We start from the raw sequence: 16,231 nt of genomic DNA, 5'->3' as shown, positions 1-16,231 counted from the left end.
TCGTATCTCAAAATGTAATCCAGCAATTCTGCTTGGCCACCTGCCGGCAGATCCCAAACCATGATCCATGATGTATTGAGCTATATGTTGTTCATTTTCATAAGTAAGCATGTTGCTTCTGACTTCAAACAACAATCATACAATAACTTTTTTTCTCTCTTTCCCCTACCTTGGCTCCTCTTTAAAGCTTGGCATGTGGTCTAGGGACCCTGTGGACGTCTCCTTTTGAAATGATAAATGAAAGCATCTGTCTGCAGTCGAGAGGACAGAAGTGAACGCTACTGTATACAGTCCTTAGTTGTATGCTGCATAATTTCCTACTTCAGCTCACTGTGCCATAATTGGGACACACTCTACATCTTACTACTGCTCATGAACTATCAAGAGAACTATGGCTATCTTGCAACTCTTAATATTTATTTGTATGTTCCTACTGTTCATTTGTGCATAGTATTTTATTAATATTATAAGTATTTCTGTGTAGAGGTGTTCCTCCTAAGACTTGAAGATTTCTGAACCTCCCAGTTATAAATGGTCTAGGATTGTTTTTATTTTTTTTTAAAAAACCCACTGACCTCTGTGAGGTATTTAACTGTGCAATAACTGATTCACTCTGAGAGCTTGAAACAACCAATAACTATTTTCACTGCTGTTACCGAGTGCCACTTCAAAAGAGGAGAATAACCTGTTAAAAAAAAAAAACTCTTGGGAGAAACTGTTGTTTGCAAAGAGTTTAGAGAATTAAATGAATTCATGTAAAACTACTAAAGATGCTTACACTGAAAGCCTTATCTTTGAGCAGTAGACACCTTTTTAAAAATAAAAAAATTCTGCTTCTTTAATCTTCCCTTTCTCTTAGGGAATGTGCCTTGTCTCTTTAATATATATCTATATCTATGAATGACTTCTCAGTTATATCAGGAGGTGATCTTTTTCTCCTTTTAATAAAACAAGTCTATAAAACACTAGGTTTTTTAAAGTGATATTTAAAGCGGATAATGCTGTTATGGAAAACTTTCTCTGACGTTTTACTATGGCCCAAGGACAATGGCATTTATCAGAGCACATGAAATGAGAAGTTGGCAGAGTTTTTAACATGTTCTTTGTTTGTTTTGGTCTATGGGTTGTTGGACAGTTGAGGTTTAATAATGTGTTAATGCCACTGGGGTTCCTTATGTTTTTGTGGTTGTTGTTTTTTGAAAAATCAGCTAATAAAATTGTTCAGATTGTGTTCAATACATAATCAACTAGTAAACCTATAACAATCTTGTATGAGAAAAGTTGAAGAGTTGAATTGACACAAGGGCAGATTGTTTTTTAAAGGGTCTGTTATGCCAATAAAATATTTATTTTGCCTACAGGTCAAGTATTGTTTTGAATTTATTTTTATGGGTCTTCTCGTGTAAATAGGCACTGAAGTATTCTGGGGAGAAAATCCATGTGAATAGAACCTTAGGCATTTGAAAGAAGAACCCAGCTTGCAAATTTATCCTGGTTTACATATGCAGCAAAATAAGATAGTAGAACCCAGAGTTGGTAGAACAGACTTGAACCACTTCAAGCAACAGATGTGTGTTTATGAATGTTCGTCGACATTATAAGAGAGACACAAGCCCTGTCCAGGAGTTGTATTGTAACAGAATTGCAACAATGAGTAGATGTTGTGGGCACGCCTGCTCACAATGTGTTTGCACCTGTTCCACCCTTCCCACACTGAGCAAAAAGATCTGAATGGGGTTTCAAAGCAGGTTTGGTTGGAAGCATGCAGGAACCCTGATACCATGCTAACAAAACCCGTTCCATATCTTGCTGCTTGATGTGGGAAGATTGGGGCTGGTGCAGGTGGGAATGGGTGTGTTTGGGTTGGGGGCAACATACCCACTCAGTGCCCATAACTCATGTTGTGATTCCCTGTTCGGGCATAAAGCTTGCAGAGGATTACAGAGAATTAAAGAATTTGAACTTCAGGGGAAGAATGTCTAACTAGCCCATACTCCTCCCTTCTATGCTAGCATTGTTGAGCATGGGAGCATTAAAAGTGTCATCCCCACCAATTAAAGTTATTTTGGAGCTTTTGGTGCAACAAACCTGTTCTCCCTCCCTAAAAAAATCAGATTGATTTTTTACTTTTGTGATAAAGTGACTGGAAAATGTACTGCAGCGTGGGATAACATTTGCTTGACGTTGTCTAACCTCCCTGCAAATGAATCGAAATGAATGCTCAATAAACAGATCATCCGGAAGTGGCCTATCTGTGTAAGGAAGAGGTACCCATACTGCTCCTCCATCATGGAAACCCAGCACTGGTCCAGGTGTCACGAACAGGGAAAGAGCTTACCCATCCCAGAAGGAAACACATGAAGGTGGTAGATTGTGCAAACAGCCTCCTTCAATATTAGAAACTTACTATTGATTTTTTTTGTACCACAAACCTGGGTTTTTCAGAAAAATTAGGTATACAACCAGTGCCATTCATCACCATCATATAGGAGCTATTAACTGATGTGTTGCCCTCCCACTTTATCAGGCTGAGCTCTGTACTTTTAATGCTTCGTTGAGGATTTTTATTAGCTGAAATCTGAATTGTAAACAAATTATTCTGTATTGCTCCACATTTGAGACAGATTGCACTCCTCCCTCTAGAGATAAGTAAAACATCAGCCACCTTCAACTGTACATTGCAGTATCTACATTAGCAATAGCAGCAGCACTAGCACTGTTGGAATCCTTGAAAGATGAAATAGATCAACCTAGCATTTCTTTCTGAAAGCTAGCAAGACAGTGTGTTTAAAAGAACTTGGTAGCACTCAGGCTGCAGCCTCAGTGCCAATACAGAGAAGGCCCTGTGCCTTTCTATGATACTATTCTTACTTTCCTTTGTCTGAATGACTTTGAATAGACCCTCCTAACTGTATCTTAACAGAACAAAAATAATGAGAAGACTGGGTGCAATAATTTATTACAGGAGAGAACTAATCATGTCCTGCTTATGGGCTTCCTGTAGGCATTTGGTTAACTAGTGTGAGGACAGAATGCTGGATTAGATGAACCAATAGGTAAATGTTCTGTTGTCACTAGAACAGACACTTCCTGGTATCTTGCTACCATTTCAAAATCTACATAACAGCCCAAGCCTCAAGTGTAATTTGCTTAACAGTAGATTGACAACTTCTGGATGCTGGTAGGAAATAGCACAATTCTTGCCGCATAGTTTATTGCACAGTCCCCACCCCCCCAACTTGCAACAACCATCACTGAAGTAACCCTGCTCAAACCATGCTCATTTTTACCCTTAAAAGTGGCTTTCATTGTGCTGAGTAGGACTACTCCTACGCAAACAATCCTTCAGGCTGGCATCATTATGGTGATGAATGCAAGTAATTTATTGGGCTTAGTGGCTAGTGTCCAAACCACCACATGCTAGTTCCACATGCTTAAGGGATTTCAGACAGTGGCCTACTGTGCCCCATATCCCTTAATTCTTCTCAGGTTCATTGTTTCTCCAAAGAAGCCTTATGTTCCCAGAAGTGGTAAAACAGTATCACTTGTTTTTTTTTTTTTTTTTTTTTTTCAATAATTTTTATTCAGATTTTCATAAAACATACAAGACAAAATCATAAAACATTCAAAGACAAAAAAAAAAATCAAAAATAGTCAAACAAAAAGAAAAAAAGAAAAAAAAAAAAAAACAAAAATAAAAAATAAAGAGTAAAATATTGACTTCCCATTTGTCAAAGATCAAATCAGTTATAAGTCTATAATATATAACAATCCTGTCTCTTAAGTCATATTATAAAATCACTTTCCTCCAGTAGTTATCTTACTTAATCATCAAATCTCATAAACATTACTTTATTCTTTCCACAAAAAGTCAAAGAGAGGTTTCAATTCTTTAAGAAATATATCTATCAATTTTTTTTTCCAGATAAGCATATCGATTAATCCATCTCATTACTAATTATGATAATCTTATTGTCATAACCATAGTCAAAATAAACATTTCAATTAATCCATCACATCAGAATCTGTTAGGTTCAATAATTTCAGTAGCCATTATTCTATTATCTCTATTAGTTCCATTTTCCATCTTCCATCTTCAGTAGTCTTGTTAAGTCCAGTAATTTCAATATCCAATCTTCCATTATCAGTATTCCATAATAATCTTGCTGTCAAAGCCATAGTCATATAGTAAGAGTCTGATGGGGATTACCTCTATCCCAAATATTTTCTTGCCATCCATTCTGAATAGGTTGCTGAAATACTGCTGTAAAATCATATCTCTGTTCTTTTTTTCAAAATACACTGGGTCATCTCTTAAAAGTTTTTCCATTGTCACATGGCTGCAGATAATTCCATAGATTTTCTCTATATTGGGCTCCATCACATCATTCCAGTCCAGAAGATTATCCATGCCATTGATAACTTTATCTCTAGAATCTTCATTCATTTCTTCAGAGATAACATTGAGTTCCAAACAATAGATTTTATTTCTAAAGTCCATAGACTCCAAATCTTGTTCCTGTTCCACGTTGGTTCCAATCTCCGGGATCTCCTCTCTCACAGGGACCCCTATTCCAGTCTCCAGGGTCGCCTCTCTCACAGGGACCCCTGTTCCAATCTCCGGGGTCTCCTCTCTCACAGGGACCCCTTCCAGGGTCACCTCTCTCACAGGGACCCTTATATCTTTAATCTCCTGCTTCATTTTACTCAATTCAATTTTCATTATCTCAATCTCATCCATTATTTTCTGAAACATAGTTATTTCCAGATTTTCAGCCACTTTCTTAATTGCCATTTTAAAAGAAAAATATAGGAAAACCACTTCTTATTTCAGCAACAATTGGGTTAATACTCCAAACTTGGTGACATCACAGTATAAACAGAGCAGACAGCCTTATCTCTCCAATAGTTAAGTAAACAAAATGCAGTTCCCAGGATCGAAACAATTAATGGCAATCGTCAAGAAACAGATTCGTCAAAATAAAATAGACCAAAAAGAGAGTAGTCTCAAAACAGTATAATATTTTTCAAAATAAAAATCTGGAATAGAAATCCCTCTTCTGTGTATATCTTTAGAATGCAAATCCAGGACAGCTTTTTGCAACAAAAACAGAGATAAGCTATTAATTAGTGCGTAGCAGAGAGAAGTTATGGCTCCCCAGTGAGATGTCAAAAACTGATCAATCTGGCAAATCTCTTTTAAACAGCAACAATTTAAGTCAAGTAAAAGAAAAATATAGAAAGAAGGGTGCTTGCCTGTTAGTGCGTTCTCTCTTAGAAGATAAGGTGAACGTTCGCTTTATCAGATAGAGCTTGCTGTTAAAAATCCGTCCCACCTTCGTCGGCTGGACCGCGTCCCATAAATTAATGAGATCTGGTCGTCCCAACAAAAATAGGCTTTGAGGTTAATCTCTTCGTTTCTCCCTACCCGGGAGAAGTTTAATCAGTCAAAAAAAAAAGAAAAAACTGACTGATATATCTGAATAAGCTTCTTTTGAGGCAGGAGCCCGTCTCAAAAGCAGGCACAGGCTAAGTCACCCTTCCCGGAAGTCAAAACAGTATCACTTGTAAGGAACCTGTGGCCCTCCAGATGTTGCTGGGCTCCAACTACCATCAGCCACAGCCTGCATGGCTAATGGGAATTGTAGTGCAACTACTTATGGAGAGCCATAGGTTTCCCATAACTGATCTACATGTTTGGCATTTTCTATAAGAAGAGCCTGCTGGATCAGGCCAATGGCCTATTTAGTCCAGCGTCCTATTCTCACAGTGGCCAACCGGATGCCTATGGGAAACCTGCAAGCAGAACCTGAGTGCAAGAGCACTCTGGCAACTGATATTTAGAAGCATACTGCCTCTGTCCGTGGAGGCAGAGCATAACCTTTATGGCTAGCAGTCATTGATTGCCTTATCCTCCATATAGTTGTCAAATTCTCTTTTAAGTGGCAGTATTAAGAAATGTCATAAAAGGACAAGGAAATTTTGCCTATCTTTTCAGACTGGGTAACCTATACAACAATACCCATATCTCCAGATTTATGAATGTGTGTCAATACATTCTTAGGAGAAGATCGGTGAAACAAGCTTCAAATAGATTCAGTTTTATAGTAGGGTCAGATATATTTTTCATATTATATAGCCACGAGAGTGGATGTATACTATAGCCAGCGTGTATTTTTCATATTCTGCAATGTTAAATTGAAAATACCCCCCTTCCCTTTCTGATACTTCCCATAAACTCACTTCAAAACAAACCCTTACAAAACTTATAGTCCTGAACTCGGAAACGCTTGCTTAACAACTCTCTAAATTTTCATGGCGATACACAAAACAGAGAGAATAGAGACTTCAAAGTGCAAAGAGAGAGAGAGAAAAACCAGGCTCCTTTTGGACTTTTTTCTGTCATAGTTCTCAAAATCTGTTGGTATTCATTAAAAATTAGCCATGTTCAGAGTACCTGTAATCCTATTACTGACCTTGTCCCATATTATGAACTTCATCTTATGCTGTTTAAAAGTTTAAAAAAATGCCTGGTTGATTTTTAATTAATTTAATAAAGTTTGGCTGCAAGCCAATGATAACGCGGGGCATGCTCAGTAGGAACCACCTGTCAGAGTTATAAACGCCAGACTCACAGCTGCTGGGCTTGCCTAATCAGGGGGCCACACCCACACCAGACTTTGATTTCAAGTGAGACAGTCATGGCTTCCCCCAAAGAATCCTGGGAAGTGTAGTTTGTGAAGGGTGCTGAGAGGAGACTCCTGTTCCACTGAGAGAGCTCCAGTGGCCGGACTGGTTTAACAGTCAGCCACTCCGATTGAAGTCTGTGAGGGGAACAGGGCATCTCCTAGCAACACTCAGCCAGAGCTTGGAAAAGTTACTTTTTTGAACTACAACTCCCATCAGCCCCAGCCAGCATGGCCACTGGATTGGGCTGATGGGAGTTGTAGTTCAAAAAAGTAACTTTTCCAAGCTCTGCACTCAGCACCCTTCACTAATTACACTTCCCAGGATTCTTTGAGAAAAGCCATGACTGTCCAAAGTGAAATAAAGGCCTGGTGTGGATGTGGCCAGGGACAGCTTTGGTTTAAATTTGAGTGGGGGGCTACATGTGCCTGCTGTAGGATAGAACTGGGGGGGAAATCCTGAAAAGCAATTATACTGTTCCCAATATTTTCCTTTTGGAAAGAAAAAGGGCTTCCCCTCTGCCCAGTGCCCACCCACCCAATCTCCTACCCTCCTACCCTCCCTGCCCTTCCCCCAGGTCAGTGCTGGACTATGACCTGGGAGACCATGGTTTGAATCCCTACACAGCCATGAAGCTGACTGGGTGACCTTGGGCCAGTCACTGCCTCTCAGCCTCAGAGGCAGGCAATGGTAAAACCACCTCTGAATACCATTTACCATGACAACCCTATTCATAGGGTCGCCATAAGTCCAGTCGACTTGAAGGCAGTCCATTTCCATTTTCAAACATGATTGCACAGAAATAAATCCCACTGAACTAAAAAAAAATACAAATGATCAAACCCACCCTCCCTTCTCCTTCCCCCTATCCCCTCCCTCTTGCCCCTTCCCTCCTGCCCCTTCCCTCCCCCTTCCTTTGCCCCTCCCTTCCCCTTCCCTTGCCCCTCCCTTCCCCTTCCCTTCCAATCCCCTCTTCCCCCACCCCCTTCCCCCTCCCCATGATCAGTTTTACCTATCTTAAGCATGATTGCATGGAAGTAAATACCATTGAACTCTATAACCATGCAAATGATCAAACCTGCCCTCTCCTCACCCCTCCTTTGTCCCCCCTCCAATCTGCTCCTTCCCCTTCCCCCTCCCCCTCCTCCTCCATGGTCAGTTTTACCTATCCTAACCATGACTGTATAGGAGTAAATCCATTGAACTCAATAAGCACGCAAATGATCAAGCTTGTGCTCCTCCCCTCTCCCTCCTGCCTGCTCCCATCCCCCTCCTCCCCTCTGCCCTTTCCCCTCCTTCCCCTCTCCTCTCCCTTCCTCTTCCCCTCCCTGCTTCCTTCTTCCTCCTCTCCTGCCCACTCCAGCCCTCCCCCCAGTCAGTTTTACCTATCCTAAGCATGATTGCAGGGGAGTAAATCCCACTGAACTCTATAAGCATGCAAATGATCAAACCTGCCCTCCCCTTTCCTTTGCCCCCCTCCAATGTGCTCCTTCCCCCTTCTCCTCCCCCATGGTCAGTTTTTCCTATCCTAACCATGATTGTATAGGAGTAAATCCCATTGAACTCAGTAAGCATGCAAATGATCAGACCTGCTTTTCCCCTCCTCCTCTCCCTTCCTCCTCCCTTCTCCTCTTATTTCTTCCTCCTCTTCTGCCCACTCCAGCCCTCTTTCCCTCCCCCCTCCTGGTCAGTTTTACCTATCCTAAGCATGATTGCACGGGAGCAAATTGCACAGAACTCAAAAAATATGCAAATGATCAAACCTGTCCTTCTCCTCCCCTCCCCCTCCTGCCCGCTCCCATCCCAGTCCTCCCCCTGCCTTTCCTCTCCTCCCTCCCCCCCCCCCTCCCTATCCCCTGTGGTCAGTTTCACCTATACTAAGCATGATTGCAGGGGAGTAAATCCCACTGAACTCAGTAAGCATGCAAATGATCAATCCATTCTCAGCAAACTTGCACAGGATCCCATTTCTTACCTCATGAATTAAAAAGCAGAGAAATTCACTAACAGGCAAAAAACCTTGCGGTTTAAGAATGTACCTATAGCCCACAGATATTTCTATCAAACTTTAAAAAGCAGGGAAATTGGGCAGCTATAGTGAATGCACCAGGGGAGCAGGAGACCTGACCTCCTCTCTTGAGATATTGTACTGCCCTACAAATTTGTCAAAATGCAAACACAATTTGGGTTGGTCTTTCACAGTCCAATCCACTTCCTGTGTAGCTTGGAACAATTTGGTAACGTGCTTCTGAGCATATTTTATTTATTTATTTATTTATTCAATTTGTATCCCACCCTTCCTCCCAGCAGGAGCCCAGGGTGGCAAACAAAGCACTAAAACACTTTAAAATATCATAAAAACAGATCTTAACATACATTAAAAAAAACAGCATTAAAAACATTTTTTAAAAAACTTTTTAAAAGGTTTAAAAACATTATTAAAAACATTAAACAATTCTGACACAGATGCAGACTGGGATAGGTCTCAACTTAAAAGGCTTGTTGAAAGAGGAAAGTGAGTGGTGAGTGGTGGCAACACCTGCAATCAGCCCAAATAATAGAAAGAAGTCATGTACTGTGCTGATCTTGTTTTAGCAGGGAGGAAACAACATTATTAAGACAGTTGATATAGTTCAGATGGTCACTTTGAATATGTCTGATTTACTTTGCAATTTTAGTGAAGTTTCCTATAGGAAATCATTTTTCTTTTGTTTCTATTTCTGTGAATATACGAAGTACAGCAACACTTTGCAAAATTTACACTAAACAAACTCCAAAAATAATTGTGGAATAATGGCACTGACTATTCTGCAGAATAGTCTCCAGTGGACATCAGGAGCGTCTCAATTTGCACAAGATAAAACAGTGGGAGGTGAAATATATTCTAGCAAAATTCTAGGTGTGCTCTGTGTTTTTAATTGACTGTGCCCACCTTGACTTAAATGAAGAGGTTTAAACATAGCAGGCTGAAAACATGCATCCTCTTTTTTCCAACAGCTAAGAGTCATTGCTGAAGTAGCAACATATTGTAATCAGTCTGATTTTACATCAAACTGCAGTTTCAGATTCAACTGTTAATGCACCCAAAAGAGAAATAGAACATAACGTCCAATTTGAAACACAAAAGGCTGTCTTCATCATCATATGACATTGACCAATAAAAAGGCTTTGAAATTAATAAAAATAAATTTGACACAGATTTCTAAGATGAATAATGAAGGAAATAAAATTTTCTAGATTAGATCTCTGTAGAAACATTAGTAACACAGGAAAGTAGCAAAGTAAGAAGAACACCAACAAACATACAAAAATATAATTCTCCATCTTTGGAGATGGCATGTGTTGCCACCACTCACCGTATGCTCAGAGGCACATGTTACCAAATTCTTCCAAGCTACACAGGAAGTGGATTGGACTATGAAAGACCAACCCAAATTGTGTTTGCATTTTGACAAATTTGTAGGGCAGTACAATATCTCAGAGAGGAGTTCAGGTCTCCTCCTGTGCTGTGGGGTGCTGCAGAGTACCATCTTGTCCTCCATGCTGTTTAATGAAGCCCTTGGGATCAGTTATCAGGAGATCTGGGATGAGGTGTCAGCAGTGCGCTGATGATACCCAGCTCTATTTCTTTGTAACTGTCATGGGCCTGGCAGAATGGGGGTGGAGCAGAGAGATGGCAGAGGAGGAGAATGGACTGATGCTTTTATGTTCCCCAGTGCATTCTGCCTCCCTCTGGACTCAGTGGTGGGCTGGATGAGGGCCTGTAAACTGAGCCTGAACCCCAAGCAAGATGGAGGTGCTGTGGGTTGGTGGTTCCCGAGTTTGGATAATTGTTCAGCTGCCTGCTTTGGATGGACTTGTACGCTCTCTGAAAGAGCAGGTTCATAGTCTGGATCCATCTTTGTCTCTAAAGGCCCAAGTGAACTCAGTGGCTAGGAGTGCCTTTTACCAGCTTTGGCTGGTAAAACAGCTGTGGCTGTTTCTGGACTGGGATAGCCTGACCACTGTTGTCCATGCATTGTCTTTCCCCTTATATACCCAAATGATCACTGCACTCTGCATGTGAGGACCTCCTGCAGATACCATCTTATCAAGAGGACCATTCCATTCCACACAACCTTTGGAATTCCCTCCCCTTAAATATAAGACAAGTACAATCTCTACTGTCTTTTTGGCACCTAATGAAGACTTTCCTCTTTCAACAAGCCTTTTAAGTAGAGACCTTATCCCAGTCTGCATATGTGTTGGAATTGCTTTTTAAGATTTTTTTAAAGATGTTTTAAAAGAAGTTTAGTTTTAATGTTTTTAAAGATGTTTTGTTTTAATATAGTTTAAAGTCTTTTTTAAAAAAAGATGTTTTAAGGGTGTTTTTAGTATTTTTGTTTGCTACCCTGGGCTCCTTCTGGGAGGAAGGGCTGGATATAAATTTAATAAATAAATATATAAGCTATTTAAACCTATAGTGGGATAAGGGCTCTCCACCTTTTTTCCACTTTATATTTTCAAGTGTATTTAATAGTTTACGATCAGTTTCTAATATTTTATCTAACTTTAATCTTTAACTTTTGTGGTATGTGTTGTATGACACTTCCACTTTCTATGATAAAAGAGAGGGGCTTAGGGATCATGAGTGTTTTATTCTGCTTTTATTACTGAAATAAATAAATAAATAAGAATGCTGTCACATCCAAAAAAATCTGAGCTCAAAATTTAATATGTTCATATCTAGAATCTCAATACAGCAGGGCCCCACTCATATGGCAGGTTACATTCTGGACCCCAGCTGAAAAGTGAAAACTGCTGAAAAGCAGAACTCATTGAATAGAATGGTGTGCGACACCCAAAAAACACCGTAAAAGTGGAACAAGCCCCGTATGAGTGGGGCTTTAGTCTAATTGCATCTAATTGAGATCGCCGCATTAGCGAAGCGCCTTAATGCAAAGCGCTGTGAAGCAGGGCCCTACTGTATTTTGAAACTGCTCTTTTTAAAAAGAGATTTTGTCTTCTCTTTATTAAACTCAGAGTTTGTTTTTGTAAAACATGCATCCAAGCGGAGGAGATTATAACTTCTTATTTCTCATTGTATTTGTAAAATCTTTTTAAATATTCCTGTAAAATTAATTCTGTTTAGAAGACAGTTTTTATCCTCAGTGCAACACAACATAGTTATTTTTTACACCACAGCAGAGAGAAAAGCAATGATAAGTCACAATATTGTTCTTTTTAATGTTGTTAAATCTTTGTATCAAACATGCTGGTTCCTGGAATCTCAGCTAATTTGCAAATCATCATCGCAACAGCCCTAAATACTTAATTCCCTGATGAAATACACTAGAGCAGAATTCTGATCTAAGTTCAGTCAAATCAATTGAGCTTCCTTCCACATAAATGTGTTTAGGAACTGGGTGCTAGCTAGCCAAGTATTTATTTCTATAATATTGAACTGTAGCCTTCAGAAGACATCAGCGTTTTCAATTTATAATAAGGTTATGTCTCTTTAAGCTATCGCATTTCCTGTAAGTTGGCCTTGCAATTTCTATAAACAACAGCAAGAAGTGTCTACCCGTAAATCAAATGTTTAGATGCTCTCTCTCTCGGGTAAAGTATTGAGAAACTAGTTGATTTTAATAGTTTTAAATTTAAATGTTCAAGATATATGTGAAGGCTGCTATAGCTTCTTCAGTTTCATAGCCTTGCTTTTTAACACTGAAGCCAGGCTGCGGTTACTCCCTAGAAAAAGAAAAGGCACTTTTACACATTCTCACTACAGGGATAGCCAATGTGGTGTTCTCCAGATATTGTAGTCCAGATGTTCAGAGGCTGCAGCTAGTGCAGAATGCAGCTACTAGACTGGTAAGTGGGGCAGCCCAATGGGACCATATGTCACCAGTCCTGAAAATGCTGCACAGGCTGCCAATGAGATACGAAGCCCAATTCAAGGTGTTAGTAATAGCATATAAATGGATTGGGGCCCAAGTATGTAAAAGACCCCCTTTCCCAGTATCAACCATCTCAGACTCAACAATTGGCAGGGGAGGCCTTGTTGCTAGTACTGCCATTGGGGGCTGCCCTGTGACAGGGCCTTTTCAGTGGTGGCTCCCCATTTATGGAATGCCCTCTCCAGTGAAGTGTGCCTGTCTCTGTCACTATTGACTTTCAGGAGGGATTTGAAAACATCCTTTATTCCCAGGCATTTGATGGCTGAAGGGCTGTTCCTGGCAACCCAGAGATCACTGGATGACAGAATGTTTTTAACTGTAATGTGTTTTAGAAAGTTTAGAATGCTTTTCTTTTGTTGTTGTTAAACTGTTTAGTTTAAAGTGTCTGTGTGTGCACGCACATGCGCGTGCCTTGCCATAATTCTCTTCCTCCCACTGAAGTCTACCTCTGGGTCAGGCACACATCATAGCCCTTGAAGTGGAATCCATTGGTAGAGAATAACAGAGAGAGAGAGAGAGAGAGAGAGAGAGAGAGAGAGAGAGCACAAGCTATAGCTACTGGGCTTTTTTTTTTTTAAATCAATCTGGCTTCTGTTATTGAACTAGATCCAACCAACAAGCCCTTTGGTAGTTCTTCATGTTGTTTTCAGTAGACTTGCACCATTTGGGGAGCCCGGAAAGTTCCCTGATGACATCCGAGATCCAGCCACCAATGGTTGCCATCCCAAAAGCAAACTCCTCTGAAGTCTTGCACGGTTAGGTAGAACTTTGCCCAAGAAAGTATGCATAGAGTTATACCCCAAGTGAGGTAGGATAATGCACCCACATCCTCTGTTGGATGCACACATTTCTTTTGACAGCTGTGACCATAAACACAAAGATCCTCGGGTGCTACACTGAGTGCAGCCAGAGCTCCTGATGAGCACAGCCTTCCCACTCTTGCGCAATGCTGGGTACAGCTCCGATCTCACCCTAGGGAGACCTGTGCTGACCTGCCTTGTAATTTGCACTGAATGGACAAGTTGTTGCCCATGGAACAGCCTTCCTGTGTATGATATCAGGGTATGTGGAACCCCCCCCAAATATTTTGGTAGTCTTATCTAATCTTTGTTGCTTTACCCAAACAAGAACATTTCACATTTGCCTTAAATTTCACTGAAAGCAAAACATGGGGACAATTTAAAGATGCACAGACCCCACCTGAGAGTCCTAACAAAAACTTTCTTTCTTTGAAATTCCTCCAATATTTTGCATGTAAACATAAGAGTCCTTCTGGATCAGACTAAAGGTCTATCTAGTCCGCAGTCTGTTCCCCACAGTTGTCAACCAGATGCCTCTTGGAAACCAACAAGCAGACACGAGGGCAATAGCTTTCTCTCATTCTCATTCCCCAGTGACTGGTTTTCAGAGGCATGCCTCATCTAATTCTGGAGGTAGTGATGCTGTTACTAGCTTTGTTCTCCCTGCATTTGTCTTAATCCCCCTTTTAAGCCTTGTAAGTTACACAGAAGACACCTCTGTATTTGGATTGGAAGTATCCCCACTAGTAGTGTAGCGGCACATTCAGAAGTGCAGAGTCCCTTCATGTTAGTCCCAGGTACCATCACCCTCCCTTTTTTTTGCTGCAGAGCTGAGAATGAGATCCTTGTTAATGCCTTCTTCCATGACAACAGACATCCCTAGGAGCCAATAAGCATGAGATTGAGCTACTGAGAAGAGTCTTCACAGTGGCTGACTCAACTCCATTCACTCTGGTTGGCTCCAATCCACAGGAAAGGACAAGGAAGCATGTTAGAAGACTCTCTTCAAACTCCCCTTTCATGCTGATTGGCTGGTAGGATGCTGGAGACATAGGGGTCCTGCTCCCAAAAAGTAAGGGATTTAAGACACACACACCCCGAGGCCCTGGATGACTACTCCCCTGATTTCCCCACCCTCCTGGAAAAGCAACGATAAATATTTGTGGTTAACTCTGGAAGCATGAAGCTTGTTGTAAGAGAACAGACCTAGGTGTCAATCAGGTAGGAATCAGTCATCATTAGTATGGATGGGGGAGAAATTTGTTTTACATTTTAATGCAAACCTACCTGATTCATACTTCCTAAACCAATACACAAAATGTAACAATAGCGGTTCTTCAGAGTCACACTTCTCCGAATTTTTACAACTTTGGCAGATCCACACCAGACATTTAAAACACATGTAATGCACATTTAAAGCATATGACTTCCCCCAAAGAATTCTAGGAACTGTGGTTTTCTCCTCACAGAGCTACAAATTCACATAATCCTTAATAAACATCCAGTGCATTGGATGTGCTTCAGCGCATGGTGTGGACCTGCCCATAGTTCTCCAACCCCCCCCCCAATGCATATGTTAGGGGAGAATATGAACAAGAGTGTTTGTTTTCCTGAAAATAACATACAAAAATGCATTCTATTAGATAAAACTGCAGGCATAAAATATGTATATTGGTCAAAATTGCATACAACAATGTGTACATTGGGAGAAATGTAGATGAAATGTGTGGATTTTCATGGAGCCTCTTCTTTTAAAAATGGCAAACTGAAGTGGAGATGGGGTGAACTGAACTTAAGACTGGAAAAATTGGGAGAAATGGAAATGGAGAAAATTGTCCATCCCTAGCTGACCAGCAGAGGAAGCTGCCTTCTACCAAGTCTGACCATTGGACCATCTAGTGCAGGATCGTCGACACTGACTGGCAAAGACTCTCCAGGGTTTGAGACAAAGGGATATTGCCGCCCCGGTGATACCAGGGATTAAACCTGGGACCTTCTACATCAAAACAGATGCTCCACCATGCCGCTACGGTCCTCCCCATAGAGATGATGTCAATAAGTTAATAAATTGACTAAGGTATATTCACAGTGAGGGAGTCTATCCTCAAGCCACTTCCTAACAGCCCCCACTGGGGTCTCAAAGGAGGTAGTGAAGATTTGTCAAGAAATAAATGACTCCTTGGGAAATGCTGATTTTGCACCGTAAGCGGGTTGAGTGAGATTACTGATCCAGGATTTATTTGTTTGTTTATTAAATCTGTTAGTTACTGATTTGATAGAATACCGATCCAGGAGTGGGGCTTTGGGCACTAGTTAGCTCTCCAGTTGCTGGGGGGCTTCCTCCACAGCCCTGTGACACCTTGCAAAGAGGCAAATGTATGAATTGTGAAATGGTGCCTCTGAGCACTTGCAGAGTGCTCAATGGCCATTGCAACAATGCATCATAAAAAAAACATAGAGAAATAACCGCAAAATGTCACACATACAGGTTTTCTTTGTTGTTCAGGAACTTAATCAGGTGGGTGAAGGTGGGCAGTAAAATTCAGTCCAGCTGGGTTGGCAATCTGACTAGGTGACAATGTGAAAAGGAAAAAAGAAAAAGAAACTTTCAACAAGAGGGAAGGGATTCTGCAGTTACTTATAAGGGGACCAACTGGCTATATCCCACCTACTCTGAGTGCCACCTCCACATCTCAGATCTGAAAACATCCTAAGCTCTGTGCCTATCAATAATTCACAACCCATCAGCAATACTCCGAAGGGCGCTTACCCTGCACTTTGGTGCAGCCAGTTAGTAATGTACAG

At 40.9% G+C, this 16,231-nt stretch overlaps 1 protein-coding gene across 3 annotated transcripts in view; it reads left to right on the top strand.

The window, feature by feature from the left end:
• Positions 1-1,360, top strand: part of ITPRID2 (ITPR interacting domain containing 2) — an 84,499-nt gene extending 83,139 nt beyond the window's left edge. For all 3 annotated transcript variants that reach the window (XM_061608286.1, XM_061608287.1, XM_061608288.1), the window contains one exon: positions 188-1,360. The gene's annotated coding sequence lies outside the window, so the exon portion shown is untranslated. The remainder of the gene's footprint in view (positions 1-187) is intronic.
• Positions 1,361-16,231: the final 14,871 nt, after the last annotated feature.

This window comes from Rhineura floridana, chromosome 2, assembly GCF_030035675.1.
Source record: "Rhineura floridana isolate rRhiFlo1 chromosome 2, rRhiFlo1.hap2, whole genome shotgun sequence".
NCBI lineage: Eukaryota > Metazoa > Chordata > Lepidosauria > Squamata > Rhineuridae > Rhineura > Rhineura floridana.
This window is presented reverse-complemented; position numbering and strand designations above follow the sequence as displayed.